At 39.0% G+C, this 24,595-nt stretch overlaps 1 pseudogene; it reads right to left on the bottom strand.

Moving 5' to 3' along the window:
- Positions 1–3,002: 3,002 nt before the first annotated feature.
- Positions 3,003–24,595, bottom strand: part of LOC114504961 — a 103,242-nt pseudogene continuing 81,649 nt past the window's right edge.

Below are 24,595 nucleotides of genomic sequence, written 5' to 3'. Positions count from 1 at the left end.
TCTTTGTAGTTTCTTTATCTAATTTTGAAATTAGGATAATTCTGGTCTTATAAAATGAGCTTAGGTGTCTTCCCTTCTCTTGTATTTTTTGGAATAGTTTGAGAAGAATTGGTGTTAGTTATTCTTTGAATGTTTGGGAAAATTCACCAATTAAAATTCACAAAATATTACATAATTTTGAAGCCATTCAGTCCAGGACTTTTGTTTGTTGGAAGTTTTTTGCTTACTGCTTCAATTTCATTAGTTGTAGTCATTGTTCTTATTTAAATTTTCCTTATGTTTCTTTTATTTTTTTCAAATGTTCTTTTTTATTTTTTTTTCAAGTATAGTTTTCTGCTTTTTCCCCTCATTCCTCCCCACCACCCCAGCCCTTCCCACCTCCCTTCACCATTTCCACCCCACCGTGTTGTTGTCCATATGTCCTTTATAATTGTTCCTGTAAACCTTTCACCCTTTCCCCCCTTATCCCCTCCCCTCTCCCTTCTGATCACTGTCAGCCTGTTCTCAATTTCAATGTCTTTGGGTATAAAGTTATATTTTCATTTAAACTTTAGAATACATGTGTCTGATTCAAAATAGGATCCTATTTGGATTTTTGAAATAAGTATTCTTGATAGAATTGTTTGAGTAAAATACATTTCTGTTGCTACTCAAATGGGTTATTTTATTTGATTTTTAAATAAATGGTTATTATATATAAGAAAGTTTGTTATTTTTATTAAGTAATTTCCTATATAGCTCTAAAATTGTGACAGGGATGCATACATTTTGAGTATACGTGATGAGTACTCTGGTTCCAGTTTTGATATATACAGAAATATATAAAAACCAAAGAGGGGTAGGATCAAGGGTGGGAAGCAGGGATGGCTGGGGTGTGCAGGAGTGGTGGGGGGAAAATGGAGACAACTGTACCTGAACAATAAAGAATGTGGAAAAAAATTAAAAATAATAAAAATAAAAATAAATCTTTTAGAAAATGTATTGGCAGGACATGAGCCCAAATGTCAACCTTGATTACCTCTGAATAGTGGATGATGATTATTAATGATCTTTGTTGTCTTCTTTGTGGTGTCCATTGTTTTCCATATCTCTGGCAGTACACATGTGTTACTATTATATCAAAAAGAAAAATATTTTACAAAGAGAAAAGAGTTCATGACATCATTAAGAGATGTAACCTTGGAGTATAATTGTGGTGCTTATATAGGGAGAAATGGAACAACATGACCAATTGCATAATCAGGAGTCTAATTGCTGTAATAAACTGTCTCAAACACTCAGTGACTGGACATAAGAGAAGTTCCCTTTTTTCTTACAGTGTCATGTAGGTCCACAGTAACTGGGATAGGGAGGGTGTGCTGTTGCATATAGTAGGTTTTAGGGGGTCAGCCCAGAAGTTATATGGTTACTTGCACTCACATTCAGTTGGCCAGCCCTCAGTCATGTAGCCATATCTAAGTGCAAGGGTGACTGGGAAATATAATCTAGCTGTGTTCCTAGGAATTTGGATACTGGTGAGCACACATAAACTCTAAGTGAGTCTAGTGAGTACTCATTAGAGTTGCATCAGCGCTTTTGCATCATTTTCTAGGACAGTTATTTGGGTTTGGAAATATTCTTCCTAAAGACCTTTCTTGAATTTTTTGAGACTACCCAAATTGCCCCTGAATAGTCAAACAAACAGAGATGTTCCCTCCCCCACTAAGATTCACAGGCAAATTTATTGGTACTTTGGTCCCTCTGTTCAGCCTTCTTTTGGACTGAATCATCTTCAATCTGAAGTTGAGTCCTCAGACTCTAGTTTCCCACAGTACATCTGCTCTGGCTTTGTATCTTCAGTCATTTAATGAAGTAACTGACCTTCACCTATGATGGGCACTGCTTGCTCTACATACATGGTGAATTGTCTACATTTCCTTCTGTGTCTGAACTCAACCCCTCTCCTGCTTCTTGACATGACACTAGGTTGTCAGGCTGGCATCTCAGAAAGACTCTGTGTCATCTTAACTAGGGCTGATTACTTCCTGGAGAAGGAGGGAATAATTTTCCCTGTCCTGGTTTCTGGAGAGTGATTGATGAACTATTTACAGTTGAGTTAATGTAATCACCTTCTCAATGTCCTTTGGTATTTCAAGTTTGTGTAAGGTAGTTGATAGATGTATGTGGTACAGCCCGACATGGCTTATTTGGAAAAGATTTCTGATGGACAACTGATGCCATTGCCATCTCACAAAATATCAAATACATGTTTGTGGTGAAACATTTGGTGTATTCATAAAGGACAAACCCTCCATAAATATCCTGGGAAGCTGGGGTTCAATTTTGTTAGTTCTGTGCTCACATTGAAGGGAACTATTTGTTTCTTTCCCATAGGGGCTTCAGAATGAAACTCCTTTTTTACCCATTACAAGTTTTCTGTGATGTGTTTTAAATGGGGGCCTCCATTTAAGCAATTTCTGTGCTCTGCTCATGTTTTGCTCTCCAACAAATTGCTAGACAAACAAAATGCCTAGGGCCTATGACCAACTGTGGGTATTGGCGTTCAGAGCTATTTTTAAAATAACATTTCCTTTCTGATTATAAAAGTAATGCATAACAATGACTTATGCTTCCCAGTTGATACTAAGAGCACAGTGCAGGACTCAGTCTTTTGCATGCATTGAATAATCTTTGTAACAGCTTCTTGGATATAACTATAATGATTTCCATTTAACATAGGTGGAAATGGAGGTCCTAAGAAATCCTGTATCTTGTTTAAGTTGACAACTAGGAAGTGGTAATACTAGAATTAGAACATGGGTCTTCTGATTCTGATACTGGGACCAGAACACTACTGCCACCAGATCCTGCCTTTATACATGACTATTACAGCAAATCTGAAGAATGTAAAATATAATGCAGATAAAAACAAAAATAAAAATTGTTTGTATTACAATAACCTAGAGATATCTGTTTTTCCAAATGAATATTTATTAAAATGAAAGTACATTAAAGTGATTTAAAATAGGATTAAATAGCAGAAATTAAGATAATAGGAGCTCCCAAAGGCAGAGGGAATTAATCAATTATATTTTTCCTCTTGATTCTATTTTTCCATATAAGTCAAAATTTCTCTGCAAAAATTTTGTGCAATGTTGAAGGGCTCAGGGCTTCTGATCCCTTTTGGAGTTTTTGCCCCTTCACAAAATAAAACTTTTAAAGATCATAGTAGGTACTTAAATACTTGTTGATTGATGTGAGATTTCATTTGCTAGGAAAGAATTTAGTTCAAGCTCATCTATAAAGTCCTTTGTAAGTGAAAGCACTATTCAAAGCAGATTATATCTGAATGTATACACCCTGACTTGATAGAAAGGCATTAGCTACAGGCTTCCAAGTTTTCACTCTTGGAATCAGTAAAAGAAAGGAAACCCAGACTCTTCAGTTTAGCTTTCACATTATCCATAAGCTCCTTGGAGGACTTCTGCAGTGGAAGCCAGGGTGGGCCCATTGGAATTCCAAGACACCAGAGTCATGTTGGCTTTGTTTGGTGACATGCCAAAACCTAGTTTGACCACAAAGTTCATAAATCTCTGAGCACAAAACTCACAATTCAAGGCCAAAGAGAAGTCCTTCCATTGAGAAGCCTCCAATATCTGGTTTGCCTTTTTTCTGGGTAGTTAAAGATATAGCCCACTGCTCCAGTTGCTCCCATTACCAGAGCACTCAGCAGTTGCTCACCCATCCCAAAAAGGAAAGCAAGCTGTGACTGGCAATTTTGATCGACATGCTGCCTGAAGTCTAAGAGATCTGTGTCACTAAATTTCAGTCCTTGGAAGGTAGGGATCTTCTCCTGAATCCCAAGCAACAACTCCTCAGCATGACTGCTCAAAACAATAAATGCCTCATTAATCTGCCCACCAGATATATTTATTTTATTTGGTACATATTCTTCAAGTCTTTACCCCTGATCGATAGGTATTTTTTAAATGTACAAGTTTTATGCACGGTTCTGTACTCCACTTTTAACATTTAACCTCTTACTGTGAGCATATTTTCAAGTCATTAAATTTTGTTGAAAACATTTTGTTGGTTGTGTGCCATTCAAGCTGTACCATAATTCATTTAACCAGTCCCTTATTACTGGACATTTTTCTGCTTTCAGTTTTTGCTATATTACACAACCAATTATAAATAATTCTACCATAAATTCATTTGACTATTTTTGACTGATTATTTTCTTGTTATAAATTCCCGGTAGAATTACTGTTTTAAATATATGCACATGTTCAAGGCCCTTGACACCTATTGTCAAATATAACAGATTCTTGGTTGCATCTGTATATCAATCAACCATAATTGACTTTAATATACTTTATAATTGATTCTAACCAATACCAGGGATGTCTTTTTTTATATGACCATTGAATACAAGATAGATTAGGGTTATCTTAAGTACCATATTTTCTTCTTTATCTCTAGATCTATGTTTTAGGAATAAGGAAAGGATTGAGCCTCAACCTTACCAGCTCAGAAAAGGCTTGATGACCTCAGGACACCTGAGGTGGGACTGGATGGCATCTTCAGCAATATATGGCTGCCAGGAAGGAGGGCCTGTAGGATAGGCTGAGGGAGTTCTGCCTACTGGGAAAATTGTGCATAGATGCAACATTTGTGGGTATATTCCATTTGTGAGATTGGCATTCTTGAATACAAAAGAATGGTAAAAATAACTCAACATTTACTCTCTTTCAGCTTAGATAGTGAATTTAAAATTCTACTCATTTGAAGCTGTTATGACTTTCCTTACATAATGCCCTTGCAACAACTCTATAAGGCAGTGGTCCCCAACCTTTTTGTCAACAGGGACTGGTTTTATGGAAGACAATTTTTCCATGGATGGGTGGGGGGAGTCAGGTGGTAATGGGAGTGAATCTTTACTCACTTGCTCACTACTCACCTCCTGCTGTGTGGCCCAGTTCTGGTACTTGTCTGTGGCCCAGCAGTTGGGGACCCCTGCTATAAGATACGCAGATTAAGTACTATTTTCCTCAATTTATAAAAGATCACAACAGTAGCAGTAGAAATTTATCAAGTGCATGCTATAAGACAGGCCTTGTGCTAATACTTTGTATGCATTATTCTCTTTAATGCTTGAAAGAACCATATGAAATTGGTACTGCATTTCATGGATAAAGCCATTATTGTGAACCAATGTCACCCCAGTAAATTCAATAAAAAAAGAAAAACAGCAGTTTAAAATAACGTATTTAAAGCTGCAAATTTAGCAAGTGGCAGAAAAGAGATTCAAATGTACTTGGTTTCCAGAGAAATCTCAAGGGTGCTTAATTGCCTTGTTTAATGTCTTCCAGAGACTAAGCAGTTGAACTGGAACCATGTCTAGGTCTCTGTTCAGTGATCTTTCCAGTAGTCCAACATTCCACTGTACATATTTGGAGGCAGTTGGCAATATTAGCCCTCATTTGAAGTGCCCAAACTTTGAAGAGTCTTTCAAGCCCAGGCTAAGTTTGCTTAAAAACACAGGACAAATCATTGGCCTTGTTCCCAAAACCTGTGCATGCCCCTGTGTGTGTTTGTACCTGTGGGGACCTGAAAATTCCCACAGGCACCTGTTTGCTAATGAGTAAGTGGAGGAACTAAGAGATAAAATAACCTGTTGAAGGAGCACAGCTGGTAAAGGAAGTAGAGATCATAATACCCCTTTCCCAGAGTTGTTGAGAGCATTATATGCATGTTGGAAAGTGCCTTTTATAAAGTAAGCATTTGGTAAATATTCATAAGTATTAATAATGACTATGATGATCATGACAATTATCCTGTTACTATAATAGTGTAATCAGTTCTTCTGCCTCATTAATCCTTCTGTCCTCAAATGAAGACCCTCAGTGTCATTCCTTGTCTTACTGGATCAAATATTGCCTGACTGATTGGCAAATATCAATTCCATGGTGTATGAAGAATGCCTCTTGGAAGCTGCTGTTTAGCTAGGGGAAGCTGGCTAACCCTGAGATCCTCAGACTTGTACCAAAACTACAGAAGCCTCTAAGCAGAGACATTTTTTTTCAATGTGTCAACCTCACACATTATCTTTTATAAGCAGAGGCACATCTACTTTTACACACTATACTTGAACATGAGTCTGCTTCAACATGATAGGAAGCAACAAGCTACCCAATCCCTGCTATTTTAAGTTTTTTAATAGCAAAATCCTCTGGAAATCTAGAACACTTCTTCCTATAGAATGTGCTGACACAGTGGAATGGAATTCAATGGGACCTCATACCTAGTGTATTTCACCACCAACATGTTTTATTTATGCTCACTCGACTGTATGAATGGGCAATTTTCCTTTCAGATGAAGAGGCATTCTAGTAACTGAACTATAATTTTCCAAGGAGAATTACTTGGCCCCTGTTTTGAAAGAAAAGGTCATTTTGGTTGAGAGAAATTAATATTTTCCTGGTGTGGTAGTCCCATTGACACTAAAATATGTGGTGTGTAGATGCTAGCTTGATTTTTCTTACAAAGAGTGAATACAAATAGTGACACTATCTAGTCCTCCATTATCAAAGCCGTATATACTAGTGAGGCTAGAACCAGGCAGACATGGCTCTGGGTTGGAGTTCTAGTTATAACTGTACTGGGGATCACATCACTGCCATGTGCAGGAGCCTTCTCACTTGCAAATGGGAAAACAGAGCAAGCCTTGCCCCTCAAGGAGGCATACTGAAGAATGTAGGTTTGTATCATTAGTCCTCCCCACACAACTGTGCTGTGTATTGACATGGCCAGGGCCAGCCATCATCCTGAGAACAGGCAAGAGAATATGGCAGACACTATAAACCCATTCCTGCTCCCAGAAATAAAATAAAATATAAAATAAATCAGTTAATGAAAAACTTGGTGTTTACTGTCAATTATGTGAACAAGTTGAGCACCTAAAATGTGCTGGGATATTGTAGTAGATGTTTTACTAACAGTATTGCCAAACTTCAAAACAATTACATGGAATAGGTACTATTATTCTCATACCCATTTTAAAGATGAGGAAACCAAGGTGCAGAGAAGTTAAATAATTTTCCAAGGTCAGGTGGTAGGAGTCAAGCTTGAGGTTGAGTTACAGAGCCTGTGCTCTGAACTACTAAGCCCAGTTTTTCATCAGCGTAAAAAAAACAGCCCTGGCTGGTATGACTTAGTGGACTGAGTGTTGGCCTGTGAACCAAAGGGTCACTGGTTCAATTCCTAGTCAGGGCACATGCCTGGGTTGTAGGCCAGGTCCCCAGAAAGGGGTGTGTGAGAGGCAACCATGCATTAATGTTTCTCTCCCTCTCTTTCTACTTCCCTTCCTCTCTTTCTAAAAATCTAAAATAAATAAATAAAAAGACAGGTGCATTGCTGTGGACACCAGGGCAACATAGACATTTTATAATATATTCATTAGAATACTTGTGTCTCAACCTGTGTGGGCCACTTTAAAAAAAACAATAGCAGCCTTTAAGGATAAATACTGTTATCACCACCATACAGATAAAGCAACTGAAGCACACAATAAGTTCCCCAAGGTCAACTAACTTGTATGCTACAGAGCTGAGACTCAAACTACAGTTTGATTCTAAAGCACCAGCCTGCAAGGAGACTATGAAGATGAATAAAACAGGATGCTTGCTCATATGATTTTGTGTTCTAATAAGTGAGGAATGGACCTTGGACATGAATCACTAGAATTCAAAGTCCAATGTAATAAGTTCCATATGAGTAATAAAAGAAGAAGGAAGAGAAAGAGGGGAGAGAGAACATAGGAGGAGGAGGAAGGACAAAAGGAAAAAGAGGAAAGAGAAGTAATCCTGTAGAAGAGAGAAATTCTGTTTCTGTTCATTATAGCTCTGAGATAGGCCAGTAAGCCAGGACAGGTGGAATGGGGAAACTGAGACAGATAGCTGAACAAAATGACTGCACAATTTATAGTCAGATACAGAAGGTCTAGGCCTCAGTTTTATTTCAGCTCCAGGCCCAGAAAAGCAGCAAAACAAGGTGGGTGATGCCAGGACCAGCTGCAATGCCTAAAGACCCCTGCCTTGTCACTGACCAATCAGTGGAGACCATGAACCTGAAAGGGCACAGCTGGAGAACTCATGAATATTCTGCTGAAACCCTACTCTGAGACCTCCCCTAAGATTCTCACCTGCAAGAAAGAAAGAAAAGCCTAAAGACAAAGGGCCCAGCACTTGAGCTGTCCCTCTGGGAAGCAACATGCCATTCCCTTTCCCCTCTTCTTCCTTTTCTTCTTCCCCCATAGGCACACATCCCCTAAACTCTAAGAGACCCCTAAGATTTGCAGTCAGAGGAGCAGTGGGCAGCTGCAGCTGGTCCCAGGCTAACCCCCTGAATCCACCCCCAAGGCCACTTTTCTTTGACTTCCCAGTGAGCTAAGGCAGCCCAGGCTAGGCTGTCCTCTTGCTTCTATGCCAAGTCCTTCCCTGTTTCACTGTCCCCAGCTTCAATAAACATACCCTCATAGTCCCCTGGACTTGTGTTGTGAAATCTTTCCTACACAGAAGTCCAGAACCCACCCACTACTGGCTAGCCCTAGGCAGACCCACTCAGGGCCAGGCCCATGTCTGGTAACAGCTGCATTGAAAAGGAGGCATTAAGTGCACCCCTGAGGGATGGAAAAGAGTTGAATAGATAGGTCCTCCTTTCATTTAGATCCTGCTATATGCCAGGCATTGCACTAGGTTCTTTACATCCATTAAGATTGGGTCTCACAAGAACAATATCATTGTTTCCAGTGTGTATCTGAAGAAACAGAGACAAGGCAAAATGACGTAGTCAGATGTAAGTGAATGGCATGTACAGAGGCTTGGCCCAGGGATCATGAATAGAGATGTTGTTGGAACAAAATTCACAGTGGTATTAGAAAGGAGTGTTGGGTCCAGATTGCAGGAGTTCTGGGACTGTATCCTGTTCACAATGGAGAGTCAGTCAAATTTCCTAAGAAGGCAGTGATGAGATAATTAGCAGGCTATTTTAGGAAGATCCTCAAGCATTGGTGTGCAAGGGTGAATTGAATGGCAGTAACTAGAGTGCGTAAAGGTGCTGTTTCTATACCCCAAGCACAGGACAGTAGGCACAGGCCTGGAGGCCTGAGTCTGAGGCTGAGCTCTGTCATTGATTAGATGTGTGATCTTAGGCAAGACATTCTGTCTCTCTTGACCCTCAGTTGTCTCAGCTGTAGATAAAGATGATAATACAATGTACTGCCTCACAGGGATGCTGTGAGGAGTAAACAGGACAAAATATGTGAAATGCTCTGCTTAGTGCCTGGTTCTTAGTAATCATGGGAACCCCTATTTTGTTTCATGAAAAACTGATACTAGCTTAGAGGCTATTAAAGTAATCCATGTATGACATAGTAAGGGCCCAGCCTAACATGGTGACTAGAGAGGACTGAAAGACTGGAAATAATAGTAAGTATTAGTGACTCCTTCTTATATGGCTAGGCTGTTGAGAAAAAAAAATCTTATTTTAGCCATATTTAGAATATTCTGCTGTCAAATGCAAAACATCTGAAAATGAAAATTATCTGTCATGTGTAGTGTAGTATTTGTATGGCTTTTGTTAGACTCAAAGACATTGACACCAATTTTATTATATCTATCATTCTTTGAGCATTCAGTGTGTTGATGTCATATCTAACCAACACCTTTTAAGATTAAGCAATGGATTTGATAATATATGAAAATGAGCCCTAAAATGGAAGATTGGATTTCATTTTTGCAACTTTTTGTTCTGTGATTCCAAAAGACTTGCCTTTTTATTATTTCCATCACGTTTTCTGAACTGACATTAATTTTATAGATATTAGCTCTGATATTTAATTAAAGGGAGGTTGTCTGTTCATGTAATTGCTGTCCAGGGTAATCAGTCACTTGTCTTAGGTAGCTAGAACTGAGTGTTTCTACCACAAACCTGTGTCAGCTATTTGATACATAAATCAGGCCCTGGAAAGAATAAGCTTAGGAATTTAATGTCTGGAACATGGCTTTGATTTCAATATTCAACCCACAATAAAAAGTTCTAAAATGCCAACCTCCAGCCCTTCCATATAATGAGTTTATTAGTTGATCATTAAACATACAGTATATGCCGCAAAATTAATTTTATAGTAAAGTTGGCTAGAGCCCAGATAAATAGACGATTAATGTCTCCTCTGAGAACAGATCTATTATCATAATTGCTAACAAAAATACAATTCACGTGCATGCATAAGACAAAAATAGCACCTCCTTCTCTCTTAGGCATTTGATACAGAAGCAAAAAGCTCAATCTGTAAGATCTAGTAAGACTAATTCACTTCATTGTTTTCTTCTTCACCTCAAAATGGTAATCAAGTTTTTTTTTTTTTGTGGAGCTCTCCTATCTTGTTTGCATTTAATGCTGTAGCATTCTTTATTTGAAATCTAAAAATTTTGTTTAACAATGGAATATATTATCAGGTAGATTTTGAATACCTAGTTGAAATAAAGAGAGAACACATAAATTTCATTAGGAGACTTTAAAATCATAATTAACCTAATGATCAATCATTTATAATGTATCTATACATTGATAGGTTATATATTTCTGAATGTGATATAAGAGAAAAGAGATGTTGCATACTTTAATAACTCCTCTGCTGCAGACAATAGTATTGATGGATAAAATTTCACAAAAATAAACAAAAAAGACATAGCTAGTCTTGAATAAAAAACAAGCATCTCTCTGGATCAGATACAAAAAAGAAAAACAAGTGTGAGCAGGGCTGAGTGTTGCTTAGCTCCTGCTCTAGTAATAGGCAGTAATGACTAAGAAGTTAGGTCTTTCTGGAGAAGGCAGCTAACATGCTTCACACAGGAAGGGAGATCAGGACTAATTCAGTGCTTAAAATCAGAAACTGGGCATGGGGGACAGAATATTTCACCTTGTTTCATGAAAGGAAGCTGCAGCTCTATCCTGTGTGGTTCAGTTGGTTGGGCATTGTCCCACAAAGTGAAAGGGCATTGGTTCAATTCCCAGTCAGGGCACATGCCTGGATTACAGCCAGGTCCCTGTGTAGGAGCATGCAAGAGGCAACTGATTGATGTTTTTCTTCTACTTTCTCCCTCCCTTCCCCTCTCTCTAAAAATAAATAAATAAAATATTTTTTGAAAGAAGGAAGCTGTGAAATGTGACCTGAGACCATGTCCCCTACAAGACATAGGCCTTAGAAAATGAGAGGACACAGATATAGCCTCATGACTTAGGAATGAGCCAAATTGTCCATTTGTTCTGTGAAAAGATCTACCAAATGTCCAACATAACCACTGGGCAGAAACTCCAAACTGAGTCTGTAAGACCTGGTTCCAGAATACAGACCTGTAAGGCTGAATGGAGACAACTATAAAGCTCGAGATTGGAGGGATAAAAATAGAAACAGAAAGAGAAAGAAAAGGCCCTACGCATATTACTTTTAAGAAGGCACTTGTGCACAGAGTAAGTGTCTCCTTAAATTTTGTGCTTTAGCTGCCTAAGTCTCTTCACTAGGCTCTGCTAAGAATCAGTGAGTTCTTACAAATATAAATAAATGATCAATAAATGGAGGATTAGTGAGAGTGTTTCATTACAAAAGTGTTAATAAATGTGGAAGGAATAATAGAAAATAATCATTTGGCAATAATTGTCAATGCTTGCTAAAACTATTGGGTTACATTTTGATGAGTAATGATATATTTACCATATTTTTTGGACTATAAGATGTACTTCCTGTGCCCCCCCCCCCCGCCAAATTTGGGAGGAACAATGGTTGTTAATGCTTCTGTTGAGTTCTGTTTATGTTTACATTGGCAAAATATTATGTTATTTATGTTATTAAATATTTTACCACATTTTCTGCTTCAAAAATTTTTTCTCCTCCTCTAAAACATAGGTGTGTCTTATGGTCCAAAAAATAAGGTACATAGTTTCACAGGCTCTCGTCTATAACATACTTATTAATAACAAAGGGGAAAATAGGAACTTTACAGTGGGGAAACCCATATTTTCTTATGATGAGAAATTTTAACACCTACTTTCTTAGCAGCTTTCAAATATGCCATACTTGCAATATTTTTAACTGCACTCACCATGCTGTACATTATATCCTCATGATTTATTCATTTTATAATTGAAAATTTGTACCTTTTGACCCCCTTTACCCATCTCACCCATCCCCACTACCCACCTATGGTTTTTGTTTTCACATATAAATGAGATCCTACAGTATTTGTCTTTCTCTGTCTGACTTATTTCACTTAGGATAATGCCTTCAATTTCTAATCATGTTGTTGCAAATGATAAGATTTCATTCTTTTGTATGGCACTCTGAATACTATTCCATTGTGTGTGTGTGTGCACACACCACATTTTCTTTATCCATTCAACTGTCAGTGTACACTTCAGTTTACATGTCTATCACAATACTGCAATGAACATGAAGTTTGTATAGTTAGTGAGTTAGTGTCTGCATTTTCTTTGGATACATACCCAGAAGTAGGATTGCTGGATCATGTGATAGTTCTATTTTTAATATTTTGAGGAACATCCATACTGTTTTCCACAGTGGCTGCACCAATCTGCATTCCCACCGACAGTGCACATGGTTTCCTTTTTCTCCACATTCCTGATAACACTTGTTATTTCTCGTCTTTTTGAAAGGAGCCATCCAAACAGGTGTCAGGTGATATCTCATTGTGGTTTTGGTTCTTATTTCTCTGATGTTTAGTGATGTTAAATTTTTTTCATGTACATGTTGGGTATCTGTATCTCTTCTTTGGAAAAATGTTTCGTCAGGTCCTCTGCCTATTTTTCAATCATATTGGGTTTTTTTTTTTTGCCAATGAGTTGTATGGATTCTTTATATATTTTGGATGTTAGCATTTTATCAGGTATTAGATTTGCAAATATTTCTCTGTTCAGTAAGTTGCCTTTTAATTTTGTTGATTGGTTCCTTTGCTGGGCAAAAACTTTTTTGTTTGATATAGTCCCAATTGTTTATCTTTATTTTGTTGCCTTTGCTTTTGGTGTCAAATCCAATAATCATCACCAAGACATGTCAAAGACCTTACTATCTATGTTTTATCCTAGGAGTTTTATGGTTTTGGGTCTTACATTCCTGTCCATTTTGAGCTAACTTTGTATATGGTGTAAGATAGTGGTCTAGTATCTTTCTTTTGCATGAGGATATCCAGTTTCTCCAGCACCATTTATTGAAGAAATTGCCATTTCTCCATTGTATATTCTTGGTTCCTTTATCATAAATTATGTAAGGGTTTATTTCTAGGCTCTTTATTCTGATTTAAGTGTCTCTTATTATGTCAATAGCATACTGTTTTGATTACTATAGCTTTATAATATAGTTTGAAATCAGGGCACAGCATGATGCCTCCAGCTTTGTTCATTCTTCTCAAGATTGCTTTGGCCTGGCTGGCGTAGCTCAGTGGATTGAGCGCGGGCTGTGAACCAAAGTGTCGCAGGTTCAATTCCCAGCCAGGGTACATGCCTGGGTTGCAGGCCATAACCCCCAGCAACTGCACATTGATGTTTCTATCTCTCTCTCTATCTCCCTCCCTTCCCTCTCTAAAAATAAATAAATAAAATCTTTAAAAAAAAAGATTGCTTTGGCTACTCAGGGTCTTTTGTGGTCCTATATGAATTTTAAGTTTGTTTGTTCTATTTCTGTGAAAAATGCCATTGGAATTTTTGATAGGGATTATGTTAAATCTGTAGATTGTTTTGGGCAGTATGGACATTTTTACAATATTAATTCTTCCATCTATAAGCATGGTATATCTTTATATTTATTTGTATCTTCTTCAATTTCTTTCATCAATGTCTTTTACTTTTCGTTATATAGGTCTTATGACTTTGTGTAAGTCACCCAACTTCTCTAAGACTATGACAGTAAAGGTTAGTATGGTTTAGCAACACTGGCCAGTAATCCATCCTCTGAATCAACAAGCAGACCTGATGTTATTTCAGTTGCATTTGCTGAAATGCTTAGAGAGGCCTGCCCTCTCTCTAATGGGTAGAGAGATCTGGGGTATGGATTTTTTCTCTGTGAACCAGAGTCACATGAATGATACTCAGCTTCAGATACCTGAAGCCAAACTTAAAATTTCCTAGATTCTTGTTTTGGAATCATGTACACATACGTATGCATGATGTATACACATGTCCTTTTGATTTGTTTGTTTGATTTTTTCCACTTCATCAAACCCAGCTTCCTTTGCTACTTTATTCTCCTTACTCACTGCTGAGACATGTAGACATAGATATTCTTTTTCTACTGGGGAGGAAAAAGCCTGATGGTATTCCTCTTGATGAGGTTCTGACTGGAGCAGTGAGTAGCAATCACTCACCCAGGGGAGAAGGAAGCAAGTTTTGGTGCTGTAGAACACTGAATCCCATAAATGAGTCTGAAGGATGTTGCCAGTATTTGACAATGTTTTATATGTCTGTATTTAAATGAGAAAAAAGAAAGACAAGGTCATGAGTTTTTCAAAGAGCTAAAAGGGTTAACATAATGACGTGTCCTCTATTTTGAGATTATGCCCATCTAGTGTTTTGGAGGATAAAGTGTATTTTGAGATTGTTGTGGTAGCTTTTACAAATGCTTTCGCTTAGCAACTAAACTTTGGAAATCCTACATATGTTCCCAAAATGTTTGTGGAAAATATTATTGTTCTATGAAAATGTATTATTGTTTCTATGAAATCTAAAAATCTAGGGACCTCTGATTCATATTGACAAAGATGAAAGGATTCTCAACATTGAGCTCCCCATATCGATTTTATGGATAAGTCAACTGACAGACAAACTCACATAGAAATTTGGTAAGAGGACAAAGTCTAGAACTGCATGACTTGATATCCAGGCTACTGAGCCTTCCTATCTCCTGCCCTGCTATTCCAAATGGAAAGAGGAACTGATGAAAACCTCCTTTGACCTCACTATGTAACAAATTTTTACCATGTACTGTTTGTTTCCTGTTTGGTTTTAAGTTCAGGAACTAAAAGAACAGCCAAAATCCCAATGGGAAATGATGACAACTAAGTTCCCTGTCCCCTACTCATTAACCCTGTTGGAATGGGGGTGGGCAATAAAATGGTCACAAAGTTTTGCATACTTGCTCACTGTTGAGTCAGAAGAATTGCTTACTCAGAGTATTAATTTCTGCTTTGCTGTTAGTCCAGCCAGGTTAGAAAATTGGATGGAGAAAAATAAGCATTCACATAGATTATTCAGATCATTAACTAGTAATGGCTTACAGAAATGGGTCAGTGCTGTTACAGAGGGGGAAACTGGAGGTTTCTGAGCTCTCCCTAAAGTAAGAGACAATACAATCAGCTGCTGGTATGGAGAAGCCAATGAGGGTGGAACCAGTTCAAAATTGGGCATTTGGGTAGCTCATACCTAGAATTCTAACTGCAGTGCCAGGATTAGAGGGACCCTTACTAGAATCATGTAGAGGAACTGCTTTGGGAAAACATCTCTCTACATCTTGATTAAAGGAAGCTTGACTTTGAATAGAAAGGGCTCTAAATGTTATGTTTTATAGTAGTGTATTCATTTCCTATGGTTACTGTAACAAATAACCATGAACTTAGTGGGTTTAAACAATGAAAATTTATTATCTTATAGTTCTTCATGTCAGAAGTCCAAAATGAGTCTCACTGGGCTAAAATCCAGGTGTCAGCAGGGCTACTTTCCTCCTGGAGTCTCTAGGGAGAATCCATTCCTTGCCTCTACAGCATCCAGAGGCCACTACATTTTTTTTTTTGGTACCATGGTGGCACCACTTAGACTTCTGCTTTCACAGTCACATCACATTCTCTCTAACTTTCAGCCTCTTGCTTCTGTATTATGAGGACTTTTGTAATTACATTGGTCCTACCAGGATAATTTGCCCACCTCAATATTCTTAACTTAGAACACATCTGCCAATCCTTTTGCCATGTAAAATAACATTCACAAGTTCCAGGGATAATGTGGATCTCTTGGGGGACATTTTGTAGCCTTCCACAACTAATAAAACATTTTTTTCAAGTGAAGTCATGTGAGAAACCCTAATATATAAATTACATCAAAGCAGAACAGCTGTAATTAAAGTCTTATCCATTCAGCCTCTACTACTTCCAAACTGTGACAGTCAGAGAAGCACCCAAATGGAACTTTGTGGCTTGAGGACCAGTTTTAATACAACTGATTTATACCTGGAGGGAGGATATCATTTGAAAACACCTCAGTTAACACATCCTCAATAGTCATTATATTCTTCAGTGAAACCAGATGCCTCTTAATGCTTGTCAATGAAGTCTATAGGACAAGAGACATTGCTCATTTATCCCTGCATTACCAGAATCTGAGGTGCTCAATTTTTGTTAAATGAATGAGTGAATAATCAATTAATGGTGAATGAAAAATGCTTAGGCAGCATCTGTTTCCTGTTTCCCTGCTAACAATTACATGAATCAGACCTATATATCAGCATTATTGGAGAAAGATGAAAATGGAACTGTGCCACCTTGCTTTCTCTCCGTATATCCTGTCCCAAACTATTTATGCACATGTATACACACTGAATTTAACTGCTTGTCATGAGTCTTAACAGAATGTGTCACTTTAAATCTTTATCATGGACATCTTATTTGCATATCATGGAAGTAATCAGTGGTATAATAAATATTTTTATCCACTTGTTTCCCAGAACCTCATTTCTGAGGGCAAATCTAGAGATGGAACAAAGAATGTTTAGAGATGAAGGTGCTTTGGTGCCCTAAAGGCTATCTAGGGCAGGCAGTTTTACAGATGAGGGAACTAAGGCCTGGAGAAGAGAAGGGACTTATCCAGTAGCATAGAGCACATCTTATAAGATTGAAACTAGAACCCAAGTCTTATACTCCTGAGTAGAGTGTTCCTTCCATTGTTCCACAGTTGTGCAAAGCTGAACAATTCTATCAAGAAGAATTTTAGCACCCTGGTTGGTGTGGCTCAGTAGATTGAGCACTGGCCTGTGAACCAAAGGGTCCCATGTTTGTTTCCCAGTCAGGGCACATGCCTGGGTTGAGGGCCAGGTCCCCAGTAGGGGGAGTGTGAGAGGCAACCGCACAGTGATGTTTCTTTCTTTTCATTCCCTCTCTCCCTCTCTTCCTCTCTCTCTAAAAATAAATAAATAAAATCTTTTTTTTAAAAGAAGAATTTTAGCTATAGAGATCACAAAAATGTGAGGTTTCAAGGATGGTACAATTATCTCTCTTTTTAAAAATTGTTTTACTGTTGCTCAAGTACAGTTGTGTGCATTTACCCCCCACCACTCCCCACCCTCAGCCATCCCCACCTCCCTCCCCTGATTCCACCCGCCTTGGTTTTGTCCATGTGTCGTTTATAGTTGTTCTTGAAAATCCTTTCCCCCTTTTGCCTCATTATCCCCTCCCCTCTGGTTACTGTCAGATTGTTCTTAATTTCAATGTCTCTGTTTATATTTTGCTTGCTTGTTTTTTATTTTTAATTTTATTTATTTATTTTTATGGGAGAACTATTTTTAATTTTTTTGAGGAATCTCCATACAGTTTTCTACTGGTTATACCAGTTTATCATCCCACTATCAATGTGGAGGGTTATCTTTTCTTCACATCCTTACCGGACTTATTTGTCGATATTTTTGAATCCTCACATAAGGGTATGTTTATCGATTTAGAGCGAGAGTTTAGAAACATAGATGTTTCTAATCTCTGTTTGGAGAGAAAGAGGAAGAAACATTGATGTGAGAGAGAAACATTGATCAGTTGCCTCCTGAATGAGCCCTGACTGGGAATCAAACTGCAACCTAGGTAGATTCCACTTAAAGTTGAGATCACATGGTATTTGTCTTTCACCACCTGGTTTACTTCACTTAGCATAATGCTCTCCAGTTCCATCCATGCTGTCGCAAAGGGTAGGAACTCCTTTCTTTCTGCTGCATAGTGAATGGTACAATTATGTCTTTGTCTCTGTAAACCTGAGTTTGGCAAACTGGTGGCTCCCAAGAGAAATCCAACCCAAAGACCTGATAAAATTTGTCCCATAGTTTTTAAAATTATTGATATATCTTTAAATAGAGTAGGCACACTCCAGCCCATCAATGTCCCTTATGCTCCCTATTGTCTTCAATTTAGTTCATATAATTCACTTATGTTATATATTTGACCCTTGTAGATATTTGAGATTTTAATCCCTGATATAAACAATCTAAATGTACAAGTACTGTCAATGTTTGGGGTTACAAACTCTATTTCTAAATGCTTTTTACACTGTAAGTAGCATAAACATTTATTTGACAGTCCATGTCTTTAAGACTGATGGTTCAGAAAATAATCACCATAGTTAACCCATATTTCATTCAATACATGAGAAGGGAGAGATGACAGAGCAGACCATATCTAGTCTTCCTCCAAGCTAATCATCACTCACTTCTCACCTGGACTTCTTCACAACAAGCTTTTTGAAATTTTTAGGTGTGCCTCTAGTTGAAATTAGTCTTAGGTCATATGTAACTGTGACTTAGGCAGTCTAACCTTATAGCATATAAAGAAGATGATTATAAAGCTAGTTATCATGTGAACTCTTGAGCATGAGGTAAATGTTAATAGTGAGGGCAGAGCAGAACTCCAGTACCAGTGGGGAACTGGAATGATAATTAGGAATTACTTTGAGCACATATAATGTATATTTCATTTGGAATATGAGTGCCCAAAGTCTCCTCTTAGATACACCAGGGAGCAGGTTCTAGGCAGCAGGGCTGAGACTAACCCTACCCTTGGTGGAGGTAGGGCTTTTCGTATCTTACCTTGTACGTATTTTATAAGCTTTTCATACTTAAAGCCCAGAGTTGGGGCAAGTAAACTTTGACAATTACCACACTTTGGGGCACATTGTTGGCACCCAGTCAAAGCATGTTGATTGAAACAACTTATTGGAGGTAATTCCAATCTACCCAGTAGAAATACAATTACTTCCAAGTTGTGGTTCTGAACTTGCACACCTAAAAACATTGAAACAACCTCAGAACTTTAAGTCTGGCATACCACATAGAATGTTTTTGGAAACTCTCATTTTATTTGGAAAATTATATATGATATTTGGCAAAGGATTAAAGTTTCCTGGGCTTTGAAGTAATTCTGAATCCTAAACAGTGAACTTTCAAAGCTTCAACTCCTCCATATAGCACTGATGGGATCTACAAACAAAAAGAGAACAGTATTTGAAAAGGAAAACAAGTACCAAGTTTTGACATTAGATGCAATAAGGAGGATTCTTTCTCTATTTCAGCAATAGTCCTATCCCTTAGGAATACAACTCTAAGCAATGATATCTTAGGAGTAGGCCTGAGCAAGAAAGCAGGGCAGAACATCTACCTGGCTCTGCCACTGATGTCATATGGCTGGGAGACTGCCCAAAGTACCTACTCCATGGAGATAGCATGTTGCATAAGTGATGGTGAAAGAAATACAGTTCACACCAGAAATGTCTCCTGGGAGACTTTGACATATAAGTTCCATGAAGACAAAAACTCTGCTTATGACATTCACTAACATATCCCTGTGACTTAGACTTAGACTATATGCCTGGCACAAACTTGGTACTTATTGTGGCTCCCAAAGGCCCAATAAATAGCACTTTATTTAATCAAAAAAGCAAAACAATACATATGGGTTTTAAATCACACTTTATTATTTTTGGAGCTCAGGCTAGACAACCTGGTTTAACAAGGAAGGAAAATGTGTTTGTTAAATGAACTGTAAAAATTAGACAGACTTACCCACCATTTAAATATAACTAGCATTACATCAGGAATCGAGTGCAATGGAAGTCTGACAACTATCGAATTAAAGAAACCACATCCATCCACACTGTTAGGATGGGTGGGGATATGGAATGGGCTGGTGCTTCATACACATGTAATGGATAAAAATTGGGGAGGGATATCTCGCGGGCAAAGAGTCCCAGTCCCACACCAGGCCCCCCAGTCCAGGGTTCCAGTGCCAGGAATATAAGTCCCCATAACTTCTAGCTGCAAAAACCAGTAGGAATTGAGTCACTGGAAGAAATACTAAAGTTCCAAGAAGTTCCCCTAAAAAAACCCACACATGGATTTACTCAGACTTATTCCCTCTGAGCTCTAGCACCAGGGTAGCAGCTTGAGAGACACTAGTGGCATACAGGGATGAACTGAAATGTGTGGCACCAAGATGAGAACTAGAGAACAGCTTTCTCCCAGACAGAAAGGCAGACAGAGACCACTGTCCCTTTTCTAAACTCTCCTACCACAGAGCCACAGAGCCAGCAGGCTGGTGGCATATCTGAGACTCTATCAACTGGCTAACATTGTTAGCCCTGCCCTGGAGATACTCTGAGGCTTCATCCCACCCAACTTACAGCTGTTAACAATGGATTTTTCATATGAATCACTGGTCTTGGCTGATGCTTCACAGCTTCCTAAATCCTCTCAAACAAGCAACAACCAGCCTCGGTGATACCCCAGGCCCCATACCTCTTACTAAGTGGCCCCAGGCCCAGCACTAGCAGCAGCCAGCCTAAATTCACAGCCTGACTTTGCCTAGGAATCTCCAAGCCTAGCACAACTAGCAGGCACCTCAGATAGTTTTATAGCTCATGCAGGGTAGCCCCAGGCAGAACACAGGTGGGGACTGACCTTGGCATGCACCACCTGGGAAACCACAAGGCCTGCACACCCAGTGCACAGCTACAGACCATGCTGTAGCACCATCACCCTGACCCTGTACAGCTGATCCTACAGGCAGGGTGGAGGTTGGTGGTTTGTGGTCACAGCCAGTCCTTGCAGCTGACTGGCTTGGTAATACTTCCCATTGACATGCCAGTGGTAACCAAGGCTCAACTACAAGAGGAGGGTGTACTTAGCCCATGCAAAGGGTGCACCTTGAGTACCGAGCTTGGGTGATAGCAGAGGCTGAGCCACTCAACCCTACAGGATACCTACTACATTAGTCCCTGCTACCAATACAAGGTGTCATAGAACCTCTAGCTAATACAGAGAAACAAACACAGAGAGGCTACCAAAATGAGGAGACAAAGAAATATGGCCCAAATGAAAGAACGAAACAAAACTCTAAAAAAGAATTAAACAAAATGGAGATAAGCAATCTATCAGATGCAGAGTTTAAAACACAGGTTATAAGGATGTCAAGGAAATTAGTGAGGACCTCAACATCATAAAAACGATCCAGTCAGAAACAAAGGATACACTAACTGAAATAAAGAACAATTTACAGGGAAACAACAGAAGAGTGAATAAAACCTAGAATTAAATCAATGGTTTGGAACATAAGAAAGCAAACAACAACCAATCAGAACAACAAGAAGAAAAAAGAATCCAAAAAAATCAGGAGAGTGTAAGCAGCCTGTTGGGCAATTTCAAGCATTCCAACATTCACATCATGGGGGTGCCAGAAAGAGAAGATAAAGAGCAAGAAATTGGAAATCTATTTAAAAAAATAATGAAAGAAGACCTCCCTAATTTGGTGAAGGAAATAAACATGCCAAGTCCAGGAAGCACAGAGAGTCCCAAACAAGATGGAAGCCCAGAGAGTCTCAAACTAAGAGGCCCACTCCAAGACATGTCATAATTAAAATGCCAATGGTTAAAGATAAAGAGAGATTACTAAAAACAGCAAGAGAAAAGCAGATAATTACCTGCAAAGGAGTTCCCATAAGACGTTTCTCAAAAGAAACTTTGCTGGCTAGAAGAGATCAGCAAGAAATATTCACAGTCATGAAAGCTGGGACCTACAGCCAAATTAGCCCTACCGAGCAAAGTTATCATTTAGAATTGAAGGGCAAATAGAGAGCTTCCCAGACAAGAAAAAACTGAAGGAGCTCATTATTACCAAATCATTAGTATATGAAATGTTAAATAGACTTATTTAAGAAAAAGAAGAAGATCAAATCTATGAACAATATAATGGCAATAAATACCTATCTACGAACAATTGAATCTAAAAACAAATTAAGCAAACAAGAAGAACAGACACAGAATTATGGATACAGAGAATGTTTTGATGGTTGCCAGATGGGAGGGGATTGTAGGGGAATGGGTGAAGAGGTAAGGGGATTAAGAGGTACAAGTAGGTAGTTACAGAATAGCCACAGGGATGTAAAGTACAGTATGGGAAATGGAGTAACCAAAGAACTTATACGCATGACCCATGGACATGAACAAGGGTGTGGAGATTGCCTGAGGAAGTGAGGTGTGCTGGGTGGAGGGGGGCAAAGGAGAAAAATTGGGGCAATTGTAATTGCATAATCAATAAAATGTAATTTAGCCCTGGATGGTGTGGCTCAGTGGATGGAATGCCAACCTGCAAACCAAAGGTTCACCAGTTCAATCTCCAGTCAGGGCACATGCCTGGGTTGCAGGCCAGGTCCCCAGTAGGGGGCACGTGAGAGGCAACTACACATTGATGTTTCTATCTCTCTCCCTTCCCCTTTTTCTAAAAATAAATGAAATTATATATATATAATTTAAAAAAAGACAAAATATGACTTTAAGCAAATGGAGTCAGTAGGGAGTGTCTATGGGATGATCTAGGGCTTATGGAAGTTCTTGACCTCTATGTATTTGCACGAACCCCATAGGAAGAACTCTATGTTTAACAATAAAGCTCTGTGTTCTAACTTTCCCTTCCCTTATCTTCCTTTTCCTTCTATAAATACCCTTCCATCTTGGCACATAGACCAGAGTGTGCAAGTGGCTGCCATGTGTGCATGCACTGGGTTGCAGCCCTTTCATTTTCCTGAATAAATATTTGTTGGTGACAAAAGTACATACATACATACATGCAACACTAGAAGAACAGAGTAGAACATTTGCTTCCATGAGTGCAATTGCTCCCAAGAGAAAGCAGGACTGAATTGAGTTAGGCATGTCCGGTAATACACCAAAATTTATCAATCAAATAAGTGTTCCTCACTTGCGGTGCTGAGTAAACACTTTATGGAGGCATACATAAATGGTACCTGTGAAAAGTGGAATGTGAACTTGAAACACAACCTGTGGTGATCAGTGTAGCACAAACATGTATCTTTATATTTGCCTGAGGTACACTGGGAGAGCCACAGTAGGGTCCTTGTGTAAATAGCACTTTGGAGTCCATATCACATTTCTATAGCACCAGGCTTCAGATCACCTTATATGCAAATGAGACAAAGGCTGCCTCGACTTCTGCATAGAGAGTCACAGGCAAACATCTTTCACCCTAGTATAAAATGAGTTCAACTAGGGGCAAGGGCAAAGTTTTACTGATGGATGAGGCTTGAATAAGAAGGATCAGCTTAAATTTTCACCAGTATCAAAATGGAACAAGAAAAATAGATTTATTAAGCCAAAGCAAGTTTCATGCTTTGTTTTCCTTTCTTTGCTTTGTAGAACACCTGTTAATGTCACTCTATTTCAAGCCGTGTATTTCATTGAACTAATCCAAGACAACAAAAAGAAGAACCAAGTGGCCTAATGCTCTCAGAAGGAAATCATCAGAAGGGGGCTACCTTGTTCCTGAAGACCTCTTCATAGATTTAGAGCCATAGCCTTGGAAGATAAAACATTTGAATCATCTCCATATCCATAGTACTGAATTTAGTGATTGACAGTGATTGAAAAGAGTTGTGATCATGGTTACCACACTTATGAGGTAATAAGACAAGCAGGTTTTGTTATGCAACAGCCATTGCTGTTGCAGAACAGTCAGTAGGGTTGTACTGTTTGCTGTGTATAGGGGAAACTATGCAGTCATAAATTTGCTGAAGAAAAAGGAAAGGGGTGTTTTAAAGGCTATACAGTTTTGAAATAACTGGCAGGTTTCTGCTGAAGAGCCTGACTCCCTTTAAAACACCCAAAGACAAATAATCCTGCCATACTCTGCCAGGCCAGACCAGCTCCAGAAAGTGCTTGGAATCCCTTTTCCCATTTTAAAGTAATGTCCTTTGGGAAACGCAGGTGGCTATAGCATGCTCATCCAGGCTGCTTGGCAGGTTCCCAGTCACAGTTAGGCTCCAGGTGTTTCTCACAAGTCTGTGGGCACCTGGCTGGGTAGGGCATCAGCCAGTGCTGCTGCCAATTTCTGTGCAGAAAGAGCACTGGAAATGTTCCCAGACCATGTGGTCTCCAGGGCCCAGTGGCCTCTGGAACTCAGGCCCCCTGTGGTGGACTAGAGTAGTGAGAGGAGGGGAGAGGCTGAATGTTTCACAGCACATTCCATTTTAAAGACTCTGCCCAGAAATCCATGCACAATGGAGTGTGTGGCATTGCAATCAATGTTTACCAAAGTCCACCATGTTTGTCAGCTCCCCAGGGTCTTTAACCCTCTTCTGGCCACCATTTTGCAGAACGGGGCAGAAGTTTCCCGACTGTGCACAGGTGCACAAGTATCTTGGCCTGAGATGGGGCACCTGGCCCCCACAGCTCATTCAGGCTCTGTACAAGCTCTCTGTGGCTGGGTCACAAGCTCACCAGTTGTTTACCCTTCCC

Source organism: Phyllostomus discolor, chromosome X, assembly GCF_004126475.2.
Source record: "Phyllostomus discolor isolate MPI-MPIP mPhyDis1 chromosome X, mPhyDis1.pri.v3, whole genome shotgun sequence".
In the NCBI taxonomy this organism is placed as follows: domain Eukaryota; kingdom Metazoa; phylum Chordata; class Mammalia; order Chiroptera; family Phyllostomidae; genus Phyllostomus; species Phyllostomus discolor.
This window is presented reverse-complemented; position numbering and strand designations above follow the sequence as displayed.